At 36.2% G+C, this 24034-nt stretch overlaps 2 long non-coding RNA genes across 2 annotated transcripts in view; one reads left to right on the forward strand and one right to left on the reverse strand.

The window, feature by feature from the left end:
• Window positions 1-8335, reverse strand: part of LOC148131387 (uncharacterized) — a 38822-nt gene extending 30487 nt beyond the window's left edge. Inside the window, exon 1 of the long non-coding RNA XR_015748770.1 lies at window positions 8146-8335. This is a non-coding gene — a long non-coding RNA (uncharacterized LOC148131387). The remainder of the gene's footprint in view (window positions 1-8145) is intronic.
• The window catches only part of LOC148131388 (uncharacterized), a 79218-nt gene continuing 56270 nt past the window's right edge, over window positions 1087-24034 (forward strand). The window contains exon 1 of the long non-coding RNA XR_015748769.1: window positions 1087-1360. This is a non-coding gene — a long non-coding RNA (uncharacterized LOC148131388). The remainder of the gene's footprint in view (window positions 1361-24034) is intronic.

The following is a 24034-nucleotide window of genomic DNA, read 5'->3' on the forward strand; positions in this document are numbered from 1 at the left end:
AAACTCTGGGGAAAGAAGGAATACTGACAGTACAACTCTCCAGGGAAGGTAATTTCCAGATAAGCATTTATAGGTTTATGACCTGTCTTAACTTTTTTTAGAAACCCAATACAACCAATAATAATAGGAATAATGAATTGAAGTTTTATGGAAAATCAGAAATCCAAATCCAGTCATTGATATACACATTTTTTTTAGCACAGATGGAATTTGGCCATGAATTGGGCTAAAATCACAAACAATAATGGAGTTGAAACGCTGAATGTCTAAACCATTAGGATGAAGCCTATGAATATCTGGGTGAGAAATCAAAGAGTGAGAAAATTGCTAACTATACATTTCAGTAGTGGAAATATCATCAAAGACATCAATATGTGGACCATACAATGCACTTCTGGAATTCTTAACTGGACAGAAGCTAACCTGGACTGTTTGGACCAAAAAACAAATAAACAGATGACCACTCACTATGCATTCTATCCCTGTAGTGATATTGATAGATTACACCTGTCCCACAGAAATGGAGGCAGAAGTCAAACAAATTGTTGAAGAAGAAAAGCATACATTGGCTGATTATGTAACAGACAGCCAAGAAAAACAAACAGAAGGCTGGCAAGGAAAAGTATTATATACTCAATTTCTACAGAAGATTGCGAAGAAAGTGGATAAAGATAAAACCTGACAATGGCTTAGAACATTAAAAAAAAGAAATAGAAGGCTTGATTTGGCTGTTTGAGAGCCAGCTATTTGGAGTAATGCAAGGCCAGAAGTGAAAAATCATCATATGATTCAAAATGCAGATTTACATGGCCATTATGGTAAGGTGATCAACTTTTTTACAATGAAAGGGAAGACACAAATAAATTGAAGAAAAAAACCAAAGCCACTTGAGCAGGTGCACTCTTATGCACGGTGCACTCTTGCGCGCGGCACACTCTCTCAAAACAATTCTCCTGTGTGGAGTGCATGTGTCTCATAATCGCGTCTTGCTGCACTATATTTGACGAATCGTCATGTCAAGTACAAATACGTCACATCACACACAACAGATCGGATCGGCATCGATCAAATATGGAGATTTACAGATTAGTCTTCAAATATCAAAAAGGAGGACATGTAGGATACTTTTTGAGGACAGAATTTACAAAAGGAGGACTATCCTCCCTAACGAAGGACGGTTGGTCACCTTAATTATGGGCTTCTCCTTCTCCTTCTCAATTGTGTATGATTCTCAGTTGCTGTCTGGACAAGTCCCTGCAATTTTTTTGGCAAGGTTTTTCAGAAGTGGTTTGCCATTACCTTCTTCCTAGGGCTGAGAGAGAGTGATGTCCAAGGACACCCAGCTGGCTTTGTGCTTAAGGTAGGACTAGAATTCAAAGTATCCCAAAGGTAACAAATAAAATAAAATATCTTGAAAATTCCTGCTGATATTAACCAAGAGTTCATTGCCAGAAATAATATATCTTCAAATCTTACTTTCTATCAACTAACCACTGATTAAGGAGAAGCCTCAGGTGTCAGGTATACAAGCAATACTTCAAGTACCAAAAGCCTGTTTAGGCAAATGTGTAAACATTTTGGGCAACTAGATACTATTAATCCATGACCATCTTTTAGCTTTGCAGTTCTTTGTAAACATAGCTGCATTTTCCCTGCACTTAAATCTCATTCCTTGAGCTTTCATTGCAGGTATTTTGTTTGTTCTCTTGGCAGATACTTGGACTAAGAGTTGGAACTTAGGGTTGAGTGCCTGTTTTTGCATCACTAGAGCCACTCAAGGGTCTATAAAAATTTTTTATTGGGTTTTATTCACTCTTAGTCCCTATTCTTTAGCTGCATTCTTACACGCATCAGTTCCACTCCCTACAGTCTTAATCTCCTTCTTCTCTCCCTCCTCTTTCTTTTGAAATTATTCAAATGCTAAATATCCTTGTTCTAACTACCTGGTTTACACTAAAGCAAAGAATAAGTATGGGGTGATATTTTGTAGATTTTCAATTTCTTGCTAGGATGTATTGTTTCAGTTATAAGAAAAAATGACCTGGAGCATGTAGGTTGAATTGTGGCAGAAACAGAAACTCTTTTTTAAAAAACACCCCCTCTTTAAAGCATTTCTCACTAAAATGAAATGTTTAAAATAATCTATCATAGATAACCTGAGCATAAAATATTAGAATTGCTTTCTCAAAGTGTTCCCTAACCTGCATAACACTCTAATACATTTGTTTGTAATAAACTCTTCAAATGCAGTCAACCTACATTATATTGTTCAGATCAGTTAACTTATTTTAAAGATTTTATACCTATCATAGAAAATTGTCTACTGAAAGAAAAGGAGGTACTGAATCCTCCAGTGTGTGTCACTCACAGCCTTTGTTCCTAAAACATATGATTTCAGATCAGAATTTTTTTAAAAGTAGTCCTACTTAATTGTGAAACTATCTTAAAATCAGTAAAACTGAAACATGGCCAAGTTTTATAACTCATTCCTTCCTTCCTTTCCTTCCTTCCTTCCTCCCTCCCTGCTTCCCTCCCTTCCTCCCTTCTTTTTTTATATCAAAAATATTCTAGATAAATACTTGAATATATATTTATTTGATTGATTGATTATATGTCATCAAGTCAATGTTAATTTTTAATGATGTAATAAAGAGACTTTTTCCTGGTTAACCTGTTCACAACCTGGCACTTCAGGTTTTCCAACAGTGAAGCTATTGTTACTGCAATTCAGTCAGTTCCTTTTGCTGTTGGCTGTCCTCTTTCTCTTTATCTTTTGTAGCATTATGCAGTGGATTATAGACAGAAAAGTTACTTTTGCATAAAGTACCCAATATATAACAATTTGAGCTTGTTGTGTGGGTCTTTACATTGATCTGTTCTCATCAGTTGGATTGTTTTCCTAGTTATCCATAGTATTTTGATGAGTCTTTTCCAACACAAATGTTCAAAAGCGTCAATACTATTTCTATCTGATTTTTCAAAATCCAACTTTCACTTCCATAAAGTGTTGCTGGGAAAAATTTACCAGCACAATTTTGAGTTTTGTAGATACATACTACATTTTATTTTATTTTTTCTAGAATCTATATATTATTTAATATATCCCAATATGGATAAAGGTGTCATTCTATAGCTAAGATTAATATTAATTAACAGTAATATACAGTAGCTAAGATTAATGTTACAGCTGCCTTATTTCTCACTCATGTAAAAGAATGACTTACTTTTTATAAACTGAAAACAATTGCGTTACGTGAATTAAAAGTAGAAGCCTTTCAAAAACCCTCTAGCCTTTTAGATTATTTTCTCTTTCATTTCAGCATCTCTTCATTTTAGACTGCATGGGTTAAGGACAGGAAAGGAAACAATGAGGTGGCCTCAGTTCCAAGCCTCAGAACAGACCCTCTGACCGTGGCCTCAGGCTCTTTTCTATTAAGCTGACCTTCTGCCTCAAAGCCCAGTGACCTGTGACACCATTCAACTCTTATTTAATCAATTCAGTCAAAATTAAAAAGATGTATTTTTATTTGTTGCTATCCAATTCCCACCCCCCACATTCACCCCTTCTTTCTGGTTTAATGTTTTGGTGACCTTTGAAGCATTTGACTTCATCTGTGGAGATACCATGACTTGATTGCCTTTGTAATAAATAATGAAGAAATTTCTGTGGAGGACTGGTAGGTTGTGGGAACTGCTTTGGAGTGTGGCAAGAGAATCAGTGCAGATGAAAAAAACAGCTAGTGCAGGTAATCAAAGAGATGATTACATACATAACATACATATATACATACATACATACATACATACATACATACATACATACATACATAAATCTTTGACCTGAGGTATACTCCAAGAGGAAGCTTATTTGTTCTAAGAATCCCTATGTTCTGCATGATCATGATTGGTCCATCAACCATGTTTATGATTAGCACAAATCTGGGGTTCTGAAAACATATTAAAGTGCATTACAATAGAAATGGAAAATTCCAGTCTTTTTTACATAGCCACAGCAGAGAAGAAAGGGAGAAAGCAGAGTATGAACCTTAGAATCACCAACGCTTATTTAATAGGAAGCCTCTAGAGATTAATGATACAAGACGATAGGAAACTTTTAAGTATGAACTTGTGTAAATAACTTATTGTTTCATTATTTTTATGAAGTGGTCATAATGCCTTTAAATTCTCTAAAGATAGTCATTTCCAGCTGGTTTGCTTTAATCATGTTGGGATTAATTATTATTCATCAATGTCTATTCAGGAATTCAAGGCACCATTGATAGCATCCCATTTGCATTCCTATTCTGATCTAGAAGCAAGCTATTCAAATATGCCCATTATCTATAACATGATCATAGATCATATCTCTTAAAATAGTGAATTTTAACAAAATCTACTACTTAAAATAGCTTTATCTTCTTGGATTTATGAAAAATCCCAACATGCAAGCTTATACGATTAGTTTCTGTGGATTTCAATTTTGCAGGCCAATCCTCTTATTTTTGGAAGAAAGTTCCCCAAATCAATGAGGTTCACTAGACTTGAACTCAAGAGTTCATTCATAATCATATTGACTTTAGTAGTATGTTCCTTTAAATCAGTGGCATTTACTTCTTTTGGAACTAGTTAAAAATTTGCTATTTATTAAATCTATCTTTAACACATGTGGCTTCATGGACTCATCCGTTAAAGTCCTCATTTTAATATCAATTAAGGAATATATTGCCTAGAAAGATAGTGGTATGGATTAGAAATAAAATTTGCTGAGTGATTTCTTTCTCATGATTCTAGAAAGAATGCACATCATGCTTGAAACACAGCCATTGCCCTCTTGCATCTGAAAAAAATTCTAAATTTCTCAAAGGAGAGAAATACGAGGGTAACAATTGCTTGTGTTATGGAGAAAGTTGTTACTAGCCTGACTAGATTAACCATGGTAATTGACACAGTGGTGTTTTTTTTTAAAAGAGCACTGTGCTGTGCTTTGCAGGCGGTAGTAATAAATAATGTGCACTTAGTCGCACCATTGGTCATTCAGAGCCCTATCACAGCAACCTCCCCTATTCAGGGAAGATAAATGTGATTTAAATTAATAGCTAGTCCTAAATAACTCCTCAGCTGGTAAACGATCCATTTATCTGGCCCAGACAGGCGGTGTCCTTTGATTCATAGTTCCCCCTTACAATGTGAAGGGTACGTACAAAAATTGTTATTACTTTTTAATAAAGTGTAGCAGTCAGTCTTCTGTCATTTATCAGAAACGGAGGCTTTCTGACAAACGGAAATATCTTACCAGTTGGATGAATGAGAGGGATGGTGGAGGCATTTCTCAACAAAAATAATCACTGGCTAAACAATCTCATAAAAGTCAGCTTCTAAGTGCCTTCAAATAAATATATGCAACTGAAAGAGAAGGCTTTGATATGTTTATTGAAGTCAAAAAAGAAGAGGAAAAAAGTAACTATTCTAATATTCTTTCTCAGGCCAAAGGAAACCATCGTTATTTACATTTTCTTTCTTCAAGATTGGGATGTGAAGAGACTAAAAAGCTGCAAGGGACATTAGCGTGATAAAGTATACATAATAAATTTCCAGTTTGAATTCTAAACAAAAGCATGCCTTCCCAAATGTCCTTTCTTAGAGAATAGCATTTGCAAGGGGTAAAGAAAACAAATGTAGGACAAGAGGTTGGGTGAGCTTGAGGTTGGATTCAGGAATACACATGCAAAAGAAATGCTGGGGTACTAATGTCAAGTAAACATCTGTTCAGGAGATAATAGAAGACTTTCTTCAGCAGAGTCAGAGTATTACCACATATCTTAAAATGTTCTGTCAAGGATTGTATAATGGCTTGTGCTAACAGGAGCATCTTTTTCTTACTTCTGCTGTGGGAGGAAAAAATCTTTCCCCTGAATCTTACCCCATAAGGACAAATTCATCTGCATTTTTAGTTCTATCAATACTGGAATGTTGGTCATTACATTTCCAGGTTTTGGGGCCACATATGACCCTCAGGATTTGAGGTCAACTCATGCATTGTGTGTAAATATCATAGCTCGTGTATATGAACAACCTCAAAGATCTAAAGAAAAAGATCCTGAAAAGATAAATAATGACTTCCTATCAGGACAAAAGTATTTGCTTTTCTTCAAAGATAACTGCTTCAAACCCAATTTTACGGGATCATGGATAAGAGGACATTCCTATTTCTTTTTTATTCTGCAATAAATGAAAGCTGTCAGGAAGATACAGAGAATTTTCCTTTAGCATTGCTACATAAACACAATCCAAGATACTTTGCCAGCCAATGCTGGACACATGGAAGCCAGCCAGAGAATCTCAAAAGGAAGTGTTGGTTTCAGATTTCAGAAAAATATGGAGATAAACTTCACATTGGAATCTCACTGATTGGGCGGGTGGGGGGACCCTTTTACCATTTCAAGTGAGTGTATAAGAGACGGGGGAGAAAAAGGCTAAAGTGAAGCTTTTCCCAGGGGATTGTCTATATATCGCGTGTGTAATCTTATCCAATTTGCTGGAGCCAATTAGATGCAAAACAAAAAAAGCAACATTTTGATGCCAAGTCTTTCTTTAGAACAGTGAGATGTACAACTTGTGACTTGAAAGTAGGATCTCAAGTTTCAGACAAAGCGTTCAGTGTTTTGCTATGTGAAATGCTTTCTCTGGAACTTCCAGAAACCCTCTTCTTGTGTCTGAGAGGTAAAAACATATGGGAGGAACAAAATAGTACAACTGATCCCATGGACAATGGAAAACAGTAAACAACAGAAGGATTTGCAGGGCTGAGATATTCATGCCTTCATATACATAAATAATATACATAAATAAAAACCAGGAAGATTTATGGAGGAGATAATCTTGGAGCATATGAGGAAGAAGTTAAATTGCAAGTCTAGATCACTTCCTACCAAATTATGCTTTGAGCTCTGAAATTTCCTTTAACTTTGTTAGCCCTGCTATGCCATTTAAAGCCGTCTCTGACATCATCAAAAGAAATACTTGTTCATGAAGAAGGAGAATACAGTTTAATTTTCTCTACTGCCCAAACTAAACTGAAAGATATTGAGTGCTACAACATGTTTTCCCAGAAGGAAATTATTGGCCTTGAATAAGATTTGGATTTTTCTCTGCCTACCATTTTGCTTTAGGAACCATTAAAATTAGATATCTTATCCTCCCCAGCAAGAAAGGATGCTGAAGAACATGTCATACTGATACATGAACTTGTATATACGGAATTTTCCTTTTGGCATGTTACTTCTTCCTTCTCACCTTTCCCTTTCAGAGTACAATATTTTACATCTTCTTCATTTCTTGTCTCCGTCCATGGAATTAAAGCATATGCTTAAATAATTCATGTGTGGGGAATAGAAATTTACAAAGCATTAAATCTAGGCATTTCACTTATTATCATCACAATAGCTGAAGACCATTACACTAATTCCAAACTATTTGCAGTAATCATACCGATGTGCCTTGAGACATAAATAGATGAAATAATAAAAAAAAATTCAGAGGAAATTAAAATATTCCACTATGTGGAGAAGACCACATTTCTGCATGTTTCACTTCTTTCCTTCCTCTTTTCCTTCCTTCCTTCCTTCCTTCCTTCCTTCCTTCCTTCCTTCCTTCCTTCCTTCCTTCCTTCCTGGTGGTACAGAAATATTTGAAGTGCTGATGTCACCTTTCATTCCTATTGTAATGCACCCTAAAATGCTGAAAAATTCTAAGCAGGCTTCAGAAAACCACGTGCCTCAGCTATTACTCATTTGGATATTACTGACCTACTAAAACTAGCTAGATTTGCTGCAATAAACGGAACACAATCTCATTCTGAATATTTAAATTAATCTCACTACACCCACCTCCCAGAGAAGATCTGTTGTGACTCTAAAAGGAATTGAAAAATAATCCCACTTATTTTGAACGAAAATGACCAACTCATTCACATTTTCTTCTCACCCACCCACCTCCGTCCCATCCCCCCCTCTCTCTCACACATACACACATGAACTCACACAGGGTGATATACTAGAATAAATTAGCTCTTTAATTTAGTTTCCTTGAAAAGAATGCAGCACAGAAGCAATCCTCTTGTGTATAGACCAGCATTAAGCTTCATACCCAGGTAACAGTCAATCCATTAACCTTTGCTTCCCACATAACCTGTGTGCCGTTCACATCATAGTTGTAGTCCTCTTTTTAATACCTCTTCCTTAAGACTCACACACCCACAGCTGAAAAGGGCAGAACAGCTCCTTGTGACATTGACTGCATGGCTACAATAATAAGCTTCTTCGTCTTCTTTTTTTGCTCCCCGTTTGCTCACTGCCCCTACCCCTCCCTTCTACCTCCTGACTCACCATGGGTGTCAGCAGCCATTTTTGGAAGGTAATCTAAAAAGAGCTGTAAAGGCAGAGGTCATGTTAAACTGTAACACAAATGTTATTCCTCGATTATCTGGTGGGGCTAAAGGTCAACAGCTTCAGGCTACAGCAACTGCAAAGGCAAAGTGTGTGAATCTAACAAAGAGGCAGAGGGGCTGAAGAGGAAAGGATTTAAGCTGGAACATGCTTCTGGGCTAAGAATGTTAAACCAAAAATTCTGTCTATCACAAGCATTTAAAAAAATAAATACCCCCTCCATCATCAGCCCTAAATGGACTGCAATTTACATTAGGATTGTTTATTAAAATTTGGAGCAAAAATCAATCGAAGTAAAAGTCTGAAACAGAAAGTAAAATGGATTGACTTTATATCCTCCATCCATCCCTATTTAAGAATAATATAATTTACATGAATAGGTACAAATATATCTTAACATGGCTGTTTCTTCCTATATACTTAATATGTATAGCATATACTTCTTTTTGTATTTTAGGGACCTCAGTTTTTATAAGAGCCACTTAGAGAAAATAAAATCAGAATAAAGTGGGCTGTTTTACTGAATATTTTGCCCACCATGTTTTTCCCCCTGTTGTAGCTTCTTCATTTTTTAAAAATAAATTAGTTAGAATTTGCGTATAATATAATTAGCCCCATAGAGTTACATATGAACTACTGTAATTGCAATAAAGAACAGTACTCATTTTACAATATTATCATTCATACTTGAAGTTTATATACAGGAACCTTGGAAATATTTATGGAAGTAACTAATAAAAGTTGTTCTATTTTAACTATCTCTTTTTTCAGCCTCAGTGCAGCCTAATTGAAATACAATAATTATAAATGAGCTTAGCTTCTTAGTATAATTTCCTTGTGAGTAGTTTCATTTATTTTTTTTCTAGATTTTGTTAACATGTTTAATTAAGAATGAAGAAGCCTAAAAGCACAGACTAATTCTCAGGTTGGCACTTAAAATCTTTGGTGATAGTTGCAAAATAAATTACTTTTAAAATTATACAACATTAGGTAAGCTAGCCATAAAAATATACAGTAAATTACAGTGATATTACAGGTATGTTTATGGATGTACAACAAGACTTCCATAAACTGAAAGAAGTTTGTATATGAATGACATTGCTTGGAAGGGGCTATTCATATCCATAGATTCTAAGCAGATTTTTGCTGAAACAAATAAAGTAAGTCAGCGAATTTGGAAGTTCTTCTCAGGTTTTCTCAGGAAAATTCCATTCATCCCTACTAGTAATTTTTTGCATTTCAGGAAGATAAGGATGCAAATTTATATCTAGTTATCTGCAGTGAGCTGCAGTGGCGCCATCTGTTAGATTGCAGTATTGCAGGCTACTTCTGCTGACTGCCAGCTGCTGCAACTTATCAATTCAAATCCCATCACACTCAGGATTGACTCAGCCTTCCATCCTTCCGAAGTGGGTAAAATTAGGACCCAGATTGTTGGGGGCAATAGGCTGACTCTGTAAACCGCTTAGAGAGGGCTGTAAAGCACTGTAAAGTGGTATGTAAGTCTAAGTGCTATTGTTAAGTGCTATTGCTGTCTGGGCATAAACATGAGGGTATTTATTTTGGGAGAGATGTGGAAACTTATCCAGTGAAAGAGTGGTTTTCATTTAAGCATTGGACTAAGCTACAATACCACGGTAGATTGTTTATTAGAAGCGTGGATTTTTAAACGATGTTCAGTTAAACCATTAACATGGGTTACAATTGCTATGTTTAAAATCCATTCCGAGTAACCTCAATTTCATTAACATCAGCAGCAAAATTCATTTTGTTTCCAATGGAGCATTATTTCCAAAGGAACTTTTTTTTCTAGCCAGCAAAAGACATGCAATTTCTTTCCAGATGACAAATATCAAGAATTGTGCTTTCTAGCCAAAGTCACCTTGAAAAGTGTTGCAGCTGATAGAACAATACTAAAAGGCTGAGACCCTCTGCAAGCAACTTGACCCTGCAGGTGTTTTGCTTGTGGGTATATACAGACACACCCACAAAGGACGCTGAAGAAAAAGCCAGCTACTCAGTGGATTCACATGAATAGATGACTTCCCAGGTGGGGGGTAACAAATGCACTTCTTACCTCAGCATCTGGGACCTGCAGCTGCCAAATCCAATTCTGATTTTCATTTCTCTGAGGGAAAATGTCATCACTAAGTATAGTATACTAATGAAAAGGTTTAATTAACATTCAATCCAATCCTATCTATGCTTACTCATAAAAAAGTCAGGAATACGTACTCTTAAGAAAAGGGAACCTTAGCATTTTTATTATGTATATATGCAAAAACTAATTTTTGTGGCATGTTTATCCTGCTTTCAAGGACTTCAGAGCAATATATTTTTCTCTCAACCCAGGAGTACCCATAAGATATGATTTAAAAAGGCAAAATCATAACACATCTGAAAAATGGATGGAATTTTGGTTGCACAATTGCAACCACCATTCTTGATCTATTTTTACCACATCTTAGGGATACTCCTGCCTCTAACCCCCATTCTTTTCTTGTGAGATAGAGTTGGGTGAAGGGAGCACCAGGCTGAGTTTCACACTGTAGAATATATAGCTAAGAGAAGTTTCGAATCAAGATGTTTGCAATCCAAGCATTCTACTATCGGCAATATATAAAGAGTAACATTTAGAGAGTTTTCAGATATAAGAATCATTTTTCCATCCTCTTGTTTCCATTCTAAGGAAATTAAAATGGAACCTACAGAGTTTGACTTTGGATCCTATTATTTCATTATTGCCTTGCCAGGTTGGGAGTAGGTTTGATGGTAAGATTCTTTCTCAGGATTTGAACTGAGGTTCTTCACCATGTTCTGATACTACATTTTGTGTAAGGTAGAAGAATGTGTTTCTATTCTCATTCAAGAGGCAAAATTTCTTTGCAGCTGTTACTATACAGGAAAAACAGTGATTTGAGCATCTTGAGAGAGTTCCCATTGTAAAATGTATGAGTTAGATCAATTTGCAGAGCACATTTTTTTTGTAAGCTTTGCATTACAATAGCCCATCCTCTAAGTATCCTGTGTCCATTGTAAAGAAAAATTGATAGATACAGAATTAGTATGATACAATAAGTAGAACTATAGACTTAAAGCAAATAGGTTTGGACTGAAATCTATGAATTCTTATATAGTTTTGTGGATAATCATGCATGCTAACCTTAGATATGATGACTATATAATGAAGAAGAGTGGGTAATAATATAAAACTAATAAAGCTTCCAAGGGCAGACCAGGTAAGAGTGGAAATCCTGTCCAGTTAAAATCCATTAACCTTATGGATGTATTATTGTGTAAGAAATACGAACTGAGTTCAGATCAAGTTCATAACACAGTTACACTAGAAGAAAAGAAAGAGACAGCTTGGTTCACAAATTTTAAATATTTATTTATCTAATTATACTAGTATAATTACACGATGCCTAGTATGACATGTATAACCATAGCTATAGACTTAAGGGATCAAGAAGTTACCCTGAGAGGTTGCATGTAAATGTCTTTGGAATGACTGAGTACAAAAAGAAAAAGAAAAAACCCACCAACTAGCTACAAAAAAAGGGAACAAAACTATAAACAAAAGTAGAAAAGAAAATTTAATATAAGATGAATAACAAAGAAAAAAAGGGGAGAGAAAAAGAAAATTATAAACAATATAAGCATATCACACACACACACACACACATATATATATATATCATATATAAAACAATATGTGAAAATTTCAGATCTAAAAGAGAAAAGGGTTCTGTTGAAGTAAAATATCATGAAATTATATGAGGGAAGCATATTGCATTATTTTATGATTAGCAGAAAGATCGCCTTTTTGAAAATGTATAAATAATACATACCCTGAATCCAATTTTTATTATCAGGGGAAAAAAATTCCAATTTCTGAATAATAATTCTTTTGGCAATTTCCCACTCCCAATATAGCTAAAGCTTCTCAAGAACAGTTGAATTCCTCGTTTTCTGAATGTAATTCAACACGATATGCACATCTTTAAGAGATTTCCCTGTAAGTCTATTTATATATCTTAAAATATTGTTCTAAAAGAATTTCAATAGCTTATGAGACCATCACCTATGAGTTGTTGATCCTTCAATTTGACATCCATCCTTTCAGATACATTCTTTGGGATGTCTGAGTCTTAAAGAATCTTACATGAGACTCATCAGACTTAAGATTAACACCAATTCATGAAAAGATTCTATTTCAAGTTGATCATATTTTGTTTTTCAGACACCAGATTGAACCTGAGGAACAGCTGGAATTCAAATGGCTATATTGAAGCCATCATTCCAAAGCAAACATTAAATGAACGTTATCATCATAACCTCTGCCCCCAAAACAATGAGTGGATAGAAGCTGTTTCCTCACTATTGATGTATAATTATTACAGAATTACCCACCCACTAGGCTGGCAATCTAAACTCTGTCTTCATTACTGATATATTGGCATGGTTGGGTAACATTATAAATCACTGGTAAGAAAATAGACTTAACCATTCATTGTGCTATGTATCTACCCAATGTGCCCATAGTACATGATATTGACTTGCCTAGGAGTTTCTACACATAAGAGATTTTACTGTCCAAATATTGTATGTCTGAAGTGAAGGATGAGATGCTTCCCCTTTCTCTACTGATTCCATGAATAGAAACTGATCAGATTGATAGTTGGGGGCTCCTGCTTGATTGTTTCCTAGGGAGCAACTCTTCCCCTCTTCCCCCACCCCCAAAGTCATTCACACATTCCATTAGACCTAATAACAGCAATTGGGACTGCTGGAATACAAGTCATAATTCAATGTGACCACATGACCTTGTGCCTTATGACTACCTGTATTCACCATCATCAAGTGATATTATCAGTCTTTTAAATCACTTTCATGGGGGTGGTGTCTTAGACTGCTTATTCTGTGATACTGCACCAGGGATTGGAGATCTAGCTCCCCTTCCCAAAAAGTGATGTTACCACCATCCCTATTTTGAAGTTCCTGTCATTCCAGCTTAGTCAGAAGAGGGAGAGAAAGTGAAAAAGAGGAAAAGTTTAGCAAGGGTAATTCAACGATGAAAAAGACAATTGTTGCTTCTGACAATTGCCATTCATTTTAATTGGCTTCCTATTTTCTGTCCAACAAATCTGTGAGAGGTTGTTATTCACTCTAGTAATTCATATTAATTTTAATTGGAATAAATAAGTTCCATTGCTTTCTGATTTCTTACATAGCTTCTTATCCTTCTATTATCTAGAGTACCTCAGTATATTATATAGTTAGTTCAAATTTGGAGAGTGCTTACACCATTATCTAAGCAGTCCCTATTGTGGTAACAAATATGGCAAAAAGTAAGCACACAAATATGTACACCCCTCCCTATAAATAGAACAATCCTATGGATGTGGTTTCCTTCCCATTTAAACTCTGATAAGTCTACCCAAAGATTATGGAATGCTTAAAAGGTACTTTCCACTGGCTTTGAAGGTTTTTATTAATGTTGTTTTAATAACCTTTTCTAATGTTACATTCATTTATTACCACAAGCTCACAGTTGTTATTAGTCATCTTATGAAAAGAGAGAGGAGGGGGAAAATACAGCTGAGAGGTTTTAATCTTCCCTGTTCTATTCATGGTAGAAATACTGGTAAATATCATACAGTTGACTCTGTGGTTCAAACTTTTCTGTCAAGAGTCCTCAGTTATAGTGGTTAACACCATCTGAACAATGTGTCACATGAAATACAAGGAAAATCTTGGAGGCACTGAGGACATTAATGCACAGATTGTGCACTATTGATTTTCTTAGCAAAGGTCAGACATTTTAGAAAAGGATTGCAAGATCACCACCTGTGGCCCTTTGAGTCTCTTTTTCTCCAGCCTGAAAATATCCTAGAACAATTGACATAACAAAACCACAGGATGCTTGCCATCTAGCTTACAACCAGTACAACACAGGAAAAAAAGGAGATGGGGAGGGAAAAGAAAAACAAACTAAGTTAGACACCAGTTCTTAATGCTTTATCTTTCCTTCAGTGCCTGGTTACAATAGAAATATGCATAAGAAAGGCCCAGATAACATCATCACCGCCACAGCAAAGGACTTTTGCTCTTCCTCACAGGATATATTCTCTCTCAGCGGGGTGGAGAGGTTCCCAGACCACCTGGTCACCCTAATAAGGAATGGAAGTGCTATTTTCTTCATTGACAGACAACAGACATACTGTAAAATCCATGATAAGAAGGTAAAAGCTAATAGAAGTTGTTTCATTTTGTTATATATGTACTGCACATGTTGGCTTGGAAGAATCATTTATTGTTGTGGTAGAAAGACCAACAAGTGAGTCAGATGCATGCACAGAATAAAAACAAGCTGAATATATCCTAGAACACAAATGTAAAGAAAAGCTAAAATAAATCATAAACCAAGAAATGGGAGCTTTGCATTAAACTAACCAGCTGGTAAAATGGGAGGCAAATGATGGAGCAAAGCTTTGCAATACTGCTGGAGATGCCCCAAAGTTTGGTCTGGCAAGAGAGAAGAAACAGATTTTCCTTAAAGGGGGTATAATTATAGCATAGAACATCAGGGTTCATCTTCTCCACCTCACCTGAGGTGCCTGAGATGTATGTTCTGATACCACTTGTCAATGGTACAGAGGAAAGAGCATTAAAACAAGATAGCATAAAAGCCTGATGGTGTTCCAGCACTGACTCAGGGAAAGGTAGGTAGACAGAGCAAAACCACAAGAATAAAGGAATTAAACAAAGCACCTCACATCCTGGACATAAACTTTTTCAACTCCTACCCTCAAAACGATGCTATAGAGCACTGCACACCAGAACAACTAGACACAAGGACAGTTTTTCCCTGAATGCCATCACTCTACTAAAACAAATAATTCCCTCAACACTGTCAAACTATTTACAAAGTCTGCATTACTATTGGTATTACCATTAATCCTCCCATCCTTCCTTTTACCCATCTTCTCCCACTTATGACTGTATGGCTGTAATCTTGTTGCTTGTATCCTAACTATTTTTATTGACTGTTTCCTAGTATGATTTGATTGCTTATTGTACCCTATGACTATTATTAAGTGTTGTACCTTATTATTCTTGACTCTTGATGAATATATCTTTTCTTTTATGTATACTAAGAGCATTTGCACCAAGACAAATTCCTTGTGTGTCCAATCACACCTGGCCAATAAAATAATTCTATTCTATTCTATCACCTTCATGGGCCTAGGTCCCTTATAAGAATTTAGTTGGACTCCACAGAAAAGCTACAGATGCAGCTTTGTATCATAAACCTTTACAGTAGCTGGTTATCAAGGGAATATGAGACCCTGAGTACAAGTCTGGTCTTAAGTCACAAAAGACAGCTGGCCTGGGTGACTTTGGGTCAATAATTCTCTCTCAGCCTAATTCAAGTCACAGGGTTGTTGTTCTGAAGAAAATAGGCAGAGGAAAGTGTGTTGGGTATGTTTGCCTCCTTGAATTATTTGTAAAAGTAATAAAGGCGGGATACAAATGTATGTGTATGTATGTATACACAAAAATGCACACACAGACACATACATACACAAAGTGGTTTTAGGAGCACTTGGACTATGACTCCTAAGCTGGGAGAGTGGCTCCAACAGATCCCAGGAACAACATCAAAGCTCTTTGTCCAAGAACATGCAGTGTTAGGAACAGTTAAGATCCTGTGTGTCATGCTTTATTTCTATTTGCAAAAATACATACATACTATGTGGAGGAGGCAGTGGTTAAGCAATAGGCAGTCAATACATATGGTGCTCTTTTCACATTCATTTTTGTCCTAGAGAGATTATGTATGTCTTCAGTGTAGAATAAACCACACAATTGTCTATGGGCAATACATATGGTGCTCTTTTCACACTCATTTTTGTCCTAGAGAGATTATGTACATCTTCAGTGTAGAATAAACCACACAATTGTCTATGGGCAATTGTCAGACAGCAAATTAATTAATGAAGGAATACAAAAATTGAAATAAAAGATGATAAATGCACTTTTGACTCTAAAAGATATCTTTGAGGGTTGTACCTTACCCTTTGGAATTTTCATAGAGATGATGAGTAAAGAGCAATAGGCTTCTATTAATATAAATTAATTCAATTCAATTAAGTTCAGTTTTCTTTTAAAGGTTTTCTCCAGGGGATGGTATCAAATTTTCATTTTCCAAAATAATATATTTTGGTATGATGCTACAAAATTAAACTTCATCCAAAGTCACTTCATCCTTCATCCTGAAGACCTGTTTGTTCTTTTTCTAAACTGTTGTCATTGCTCAGCCAATTGAGAAAGTCCCAGTATTACTGAAAAGCCTTTTGCAACCGCTTTAGGTTGGATCAGCTTTCCTTTCTGCTTTGGTAAAGTGGAATAATGACTGCATAATTCCAATATTTTTGAATATTTTGGTACAATTTAGGTGGGTAAAAAGAACTGGAGTCTACCACCTGATCTCAGCTAGCAAGAACTCTATGGTGATAACATCTCTTTCAAGGGTATTCTCTATTTATGTGTTCAGAAGCTGTGTGTGGAGATTTTATATTTAAGAAATAGAAGAACTCAATCAATTTATGCCAATAAATTGCCAATACCTTATGCCACCAGTCTTGAAATTCTAGAACTAGAAAACCTTGAATTACGCCGTCTTCAGTCTGATCTAAGTATGGTATATAAAATCATACATTGCAATGTCCTACCTGTCAATGAATACTTCAGCTTCAACCATAACAACACAAGAGCACACAATAGATACAAACTCAAGGTTAACTGCACCAAACTTGATTGCAGGAAATACGACTTCAGCAACAGAGTAGTCAATGTCTGGAATACTCTACCTGACTCTGTGGTTTCCTCCCCAAACCCCAAAAACTTTAACCTTAGACTGTCTACTATTGACCTCACCCCTTTCCTAAGAGGTCTGTAGGGGGCGTGCATAAGCGCACCAACGTGCCTACCATCCCTGTCCTATTGTTTCTTTTATTTTTCTTATATGTACCCATTTCATGTATTCATAACTATGTATACACTTATACTTCTTATCTTGAAAACAATTGACAAATCAAATCAAATAAATAAATAAATAAATAAATAAATAAATTTGTAAATTTGTAAAATGAAAGGAAAAATGACTTGTCAAAGTGATTAAGGAAATATTTTAAATTATAACATTTAACTCAATGTTTTAAATTGTCTAATTTTAAAAGGATATTTGTATATTTTATATTTGTACAAAACAGTATCAGTCATTGATCAGTATAATTTCTAAATCTAAAAATACATGCTTGCAAAATATGCAAAGATACATTTTTGAAGACTAAAAAGAATATAAATGGTAACATCACAATGCCTTCCTTTGCTCAAATTAAGAATGAATGAGGAAAAAAATATAACACTGAGAAACACTGTTGATTTACTTAGTTTCCAGATCAAAAAGACTAAATAAATGTATATACTCTGAATAAGATATTTTTTAAAAAAAGTCTTCTGTATTAAATCAGTGCATACTGCCTATACAGGCACTAAGTCATTTTGCTTTCCCAACAATTCTTACCCAATAATTTTTTTCATCCAACATTTCTGTCTCCGGGTTCCTTGATACTGTCTGAGCACAGCTGTTTCAGATGCTTTATTACTTACTAGGTAACATCATCAATGCTAGTGAGTGCAGAATTTGCTCACTATTTAGATACAGTAGCTTTCCCTACCAGTGTTGGTGGAGTTGTGGTTTTCTTCTTGGTAGTTCTTCGATAAAGGCCTTGTGTTCTACTTCCTTGATTATTTGTCTGTTTGATTGCTTGTCTCCTTAGTAGCTCCTTGAATTATATTAAACAAATTAGTCCATGTCCCACAATACACTGTCAGAATAACTATGGTGATGGGTTGATGGGAGTTCAAATCCAGTCCATCTAAAAGCATTAGCTGTAAAGGTACTTTTGGATATGTCAGTAAATGGCACAGATATATGGAACAGGATATATGGAACATGACATTTCTGCAGGAGAAAAAGCAGGTAGCTAGGTTATGAAGCCTCTGAGCAAAACTCTGTGCTTTGTTTCTGCCAGTTTTTAGAAGGCATAAACAAAACGGGCAAATTCAATACAATAATTAGGGTGTATATAGCATCAGCATGTATTTGGAAGAAAAACTTAATTATTCTTCTTATTAGATCCAGGGGTTATGCAATATGGCCCAGTTAAATAAAAGATGGCTTTTTTTTTCTGTCTGAGAGCCTTTCATAACAGATGTGCAGGCAATATTTTCCACGTGCAGAACATTGCATCAGAGGCTACAATTGGGAAGCCAAAGGATGCGATGGAAAGATTGCTTAAACTTTCATTTTTTAGAGCTGCCCCCTAGGAAAAGGAAGTAGCTTAAACTTTCAGCGTAGAAATGATTGTAAGTTTGTGAATGAATCTTTTCTTTTGCCAGCTAGGAAATCTATTCTTGTGTTTATCAGTAGAAACTTACAGATGTAAAACTGAAGAGTACATTTACCCTATCATATAATGCCACAAACATGTAATGTTTTGTCATTCATCACACTTTATAGAAAGGAGTATATGGTATTTAATGAAAAGAAATGACTTGAGTGACAGCTGAAGGCCACAAAGAAAACAGCACCCCTCCCCATAGCTCATGTCTTAAATTGGCTGCTGTGATTTAGTAAGATTCTCCTTTCCAGCCAGAAAGTGGATATTGTGACTCACAAAAGGTAACTTAGAGCAACAAATTGAGCTGAATAGGACTTAAACTAATTCGTGTTTTATTGAGTGGTCCTGTTGTCAGCGATAGCCAACAGTTAACTTGAAGTGGTCATTCTAATAATCATTTACTATGATGTACTATCAGCTGGCTAACTCATGGGAACCTGGCCAATGGAAGCAAATGTTTCACTGAAGATGCAGTGCATCAGTTTCTCAAATTAACCATCTGGAAAACAGTGAGCCAACCATTAGCTAGGAGAGTGGGAAAATGCATCACTTTCCTAGAAAGTCACTTAAATAAAATGGGCAAAATATTGCTGTAAAAATGGGATTGCTTTTTGCAGGGTCTTTTCCCCTGTAATAAGAGACGACAGGACGGGAAACCTAGGGACTTTTTGAAATCCAGTTTTCAAATCTACAAACTAAGCTTGTTGGCGAAAACAGAATCTTAAAGCGAGCAGCAAATGTTAGAGTAAAATATATTCATGGTACAACGGGGCAAAGAAATGAAACTAAAACCCAATAATATTACTCCACATGAGTGATGAGAAGTTCTGAATGTGGGACAGATTATTCTTTGGCAGTGACAAGAATAAGTATGAATCGTATATTTAAGAAGAATTAGCAGATAGATTAAACTCAGAATAGAATGAATGGGAAGTGAACATAAAGAGAATATGGAGGAACCAAGTGAAAAGAATGATGTCACAGAGTACCATCGAAATGAGTTATGCTAAAGGGAGTATGAAAAAGCATTGGTGAAAGAATGGTGGAATAAAAATGGCCATGGATGAGGAAAGAAATGATTATGATATAAAATGGGGAGAAGAAAACGATACGATGGGATCCCTCCTCATTTCTGTAGCATCATCACTACTTTAAAAAGAGTCCTATTTTTTATGTTCAAGAAGGCACCCTTCTCAGCCTATGTTGTCTTAGAATGACACCAGCAGTTTATTTGATCATTTCATAGAACAGGAGCGTCAAACTAGATTTCATTGAGGGCCACATCAGGGTTATGTTTGACCTCATGGGGGCAGGGTGGGTGTGGCCAAGGGTGCACGGCCAGCTCAACATCACTCATGTCAGGGGTGCCCGAGTGCTCTTCCATGGAAAACGGGCTCCTGAGCTCCATTTTTTGGCTGCAACAACCTCCTGCAACCCTCTGCCAGCAAAAACGAAGCTCAGGATGGGCACTCGCAGCCCTCCCGAACTCTGCAGAGGCACCATAGGCCAGTCCTTCATTGTTTCCAGGGCAGCCCCATGGGCCAGATCTAAGCACCCCACAGGCCAGATTTGGCCCCTGGGCCTTGAGTTTGACAACCCTGTCATAGAAGAACATTGAATTTTTGTGCTTTTTCAGGGATAATAACTCCCCCCAAAAAAGCTAATCTCTCTAATCGAGCACCAAAACAAGTAGCAATATTGAAAATATGAAACCAAGAAAGAGCTGCTATTGTTGATCTTGTAGAGCAGAGGTGGGCAATTATGGCCCCTTTACAACCTGTGGACTTCAGTTCCCAGAATTCCTAGGCCTGCTATGTCACTATGCTATGTCACTATGCAGGCTCAGGAATTCTGGGAGTTGAAGTCTACAGGTCATAAAGAGGCCACAGTTGCCCATCACTGTTGTAGAGACTATGAAGGAGAACATCACTTGATGCAATAAATTTAGTATTTCCTAAACAAAATACTGATTGACAAACATACACAGATAATCCTCAATTTACAACCACAATTGAGCCCAAAATTTATGTTGTTGAGTGAGACAGTTGTTAAGTGAATTTTGCCCCATTTTACAACCTTTCTAGCCATAGTTGTTAAGTGAATCATTGCAGTTGTTACTAATATGGTTGTCATAAGAATCTGGCTTCCCCATTGACTGTGCTTGTCAATAGGTCACAAAAGGTGATCACATGACCCCAGGGACACTGCAACCGTCATAAATATGAGCCAGTTGCCAAGCATCCAAATTTTGTTCATGTGACCACAGGGATGCTGCAATGGTCATATGTGTGAAAACAGTCATAAGTCACATTTTTTCAGTGTCATTGTATCTTTGAACAGTCACTAAATGAACTGTTGTAAGTTGAGGACTATCTGTATAGCCATTCTTTCTGATACATGAAGGCAAAAGAAAATTTCTTGCAAGATTTAAAAATCCGTACTCTTAGAAGTAAAACACAGAAAAATGCAACAGTTCAGATTTGTTTATTTTCATTCCTGAAGATTTTTTTTTTGACACACTCTTTAGGATAAATCCACAACAGCAGATAAAGAAATCATCTTTTTGCTCCATGGATATTTTTCCTCACTTGACTTATTTGTGCATCATATTTCCCATTCACAAGCATTTCCTTAAGCAATTAGAGGGAAGAACCAAACTGTTATTGTGCATATCACAAATGTTATTTGTAGTTGAGCCAACTATTGATCAACACAGACATCTAGCAGCATTGCACGAAGGGTGATTTAAATGTGCAGTACCTGAACCTTCCATTGTACTATTTTTCCACTTATCTTGAGCTATCATTTAAACCTGCTGCCTGCCAGGACATTTATTTGCAACTTTCAGTAAGTGGTGTTCACACCAAGAGGCATAAATCAAGGGCATTTGCCAAATCTCTCACGCAGGGCACAGAATGTGAAACAAATTTGAAGACAGCCTTGCTCAAAATATTGAGGATGTCTTCCAATGTAATCTCCTCCAGCTGTGTGTACAATCAACAAACAAACAAACAAAAGTTTTCTTCAACCTCAAAATATTTCAAATGTTTATAAATAAGCAAGTCTTCAACATTGTGAATATTCTGTGAATGGAAACAATGGGAACTTGAAAAAAGCTGCTAGGTTTTTCATTTTTGTTCAATGTGAGGAGGTAGTTCATGGTTAATAACTATTATTATCTAACCTAAAGAAAAATTAGCCAATAATTTTTTGAAAAAAATACTAGCTATTAAATGTTCAGCATCAATGAATTAATTTTACCATAGCCTATAATAATAGTAAATTTTCAACATAGCCAGTAATAATAGCAAAAATTATCTTTTCTGACTTTAGCTAAACACTTCTTTTGAACATAAATGCATAGTTTTTGTAATTGGCTTGTGTAGAAGGCAGTATGAACAAAGAATCAAAGCAATATCATTTTTAAATATGAGAATGGAAAATCTTAATAGTCTCTGAAGATGTGCTAAACACTCAAGATAACATGGAATGAAACCATTTCTTTCTTTAAGTAATCTCAGAATACATAAAATGCCTATTGCAAGCTCAAAACAGTTTGCATCTGTCCGAAAGTTGCTTTCCTCTCACCTGTAAAGGCAAACATGTCTGGAGGGAAATTTAATACAGATGACATGAACTAATATCACACAAGGAGCATGTTATAGAAAAAAAGGTACAGATTCTCAAACCGCTTTTTCTCAATCAATTCTTTTATGCTTCACACAAACACACAATTAGTCCTTAACCTGAAGTCCAGTTACAAGAAAAATCGATCTCTAAAAGCTTAGGTTTACAAAAAATAAATATGATTTGGATTTGGATTGTGTTCGGTTCAAGATGAAGAGGGAATGTATAATAGATCTTTGGGTTGAAAAGATGAGTACATGTTAGAAATGAGAGAGAGAATTGTTCAATGACTCTTTTGGTTTTATCATTTCCAATTCTTCCATTTGAATTCAAATTGGCAAATATAAAGCAGATGATGAAAGAAAAATGCCAAAATCATGCAATTGATTGATTGATAATATGCAACCTAGTTGTCAATTCTAAGGAATAATTCTACTTCTGTCTCTTGGGAGAGGCTGCTGTCTCTTGGGAGAGGCTGCCTTCACTAAATTCATTTCATTTCCTTTATCATTGCTTGAACCACAGAGAAATCTGCAGGATTTGAATTAGGGAGAAAATGTTTCCTGTCTGGACAAATCTCAAATGATGAGATCAGTGGTGGGATTCAAATAATTTAACAATAATTTCTCTGCCTGGATCCTGGGTGCTGCACTGCAATGGAGAAACGGGAAATGGAGCAAGGGAAGGAGGAGGCTGCTTTCCCTCTTTGTTCTCCCTGTTCCCTGCTCCTCCTCTTTCCCTTGCACTGGCTGCTCCATTGCCCATTTTTCCATTGCAGACACTACAATGGAGAAATGGGAAATGGAGCAGCTGACGCAAGGGAAGGAGGAGGCTGATTTATCTCTTTCTTCTCCCTGCTCCTCCTCCTCCTCCTCCTTCCCTTGCACCAGTCTCTCTGTTTCCCATTTCTCCATTGCAGTACAGCACCGTATGTGGAGCTTGCCCTACCCATCACCACCCTCGTTTCCCCCAAGTATTTCTTTCCTAGCCTGATTTCCAGCTCCACCACATTTCTACATTGCGTTTCTTGCCGTCATGTTGCAAGGAAACAAAATTTTGTGGGGAAAGAAAAAGTTCAATCAATCAATTCCAACTTCGCAAGATTTTTGTGTGTGTGTGAAAAGTTGGAATTGATTGATTGAACTTTTTTAAACATCCCGAAAATAAGACCTAATGGGTCTTTTTAAAAGAGCCAGTCTTGTTTTCGAGGAAACACGGTAGTTTTCATCTAAGTGATGTGGGCAAAGGCACCACATCTCTATTTGGTTTCCATTGCTCCTCTTTGGACTTTTGGGAAGGGTTTGGGGTTTTTTTTCCCCTCCTGGAAGGAAGTTGAATGAAAACCAGACATGTTCTGGAAAACACAGATTTATCCTGACCGGTTCGTCAAACTCAGTAAAAAAAAATAGGTATTAATTCTGCTGAACCGGTCAAAACCGGCTGAATCCCACCACTGGATGAGATGGATTAATATGAAATCCAAAAACCTCT

Source organism: Notechis scutatus, chromosome 3 (assembly GCF_049901735.1).
Source record: "Notechis scutatus isolate UNSWTSFEM ecotype Mainland chromosome 3, rNotScu1.2, whole genome shotgun sequence".
Classification (NCBI taxonomy): Eukaryota; Metazoa; Chordata; class Lepidosauria; order Squamata; family Elapidae; genus Notechis; species Notechis scutatus.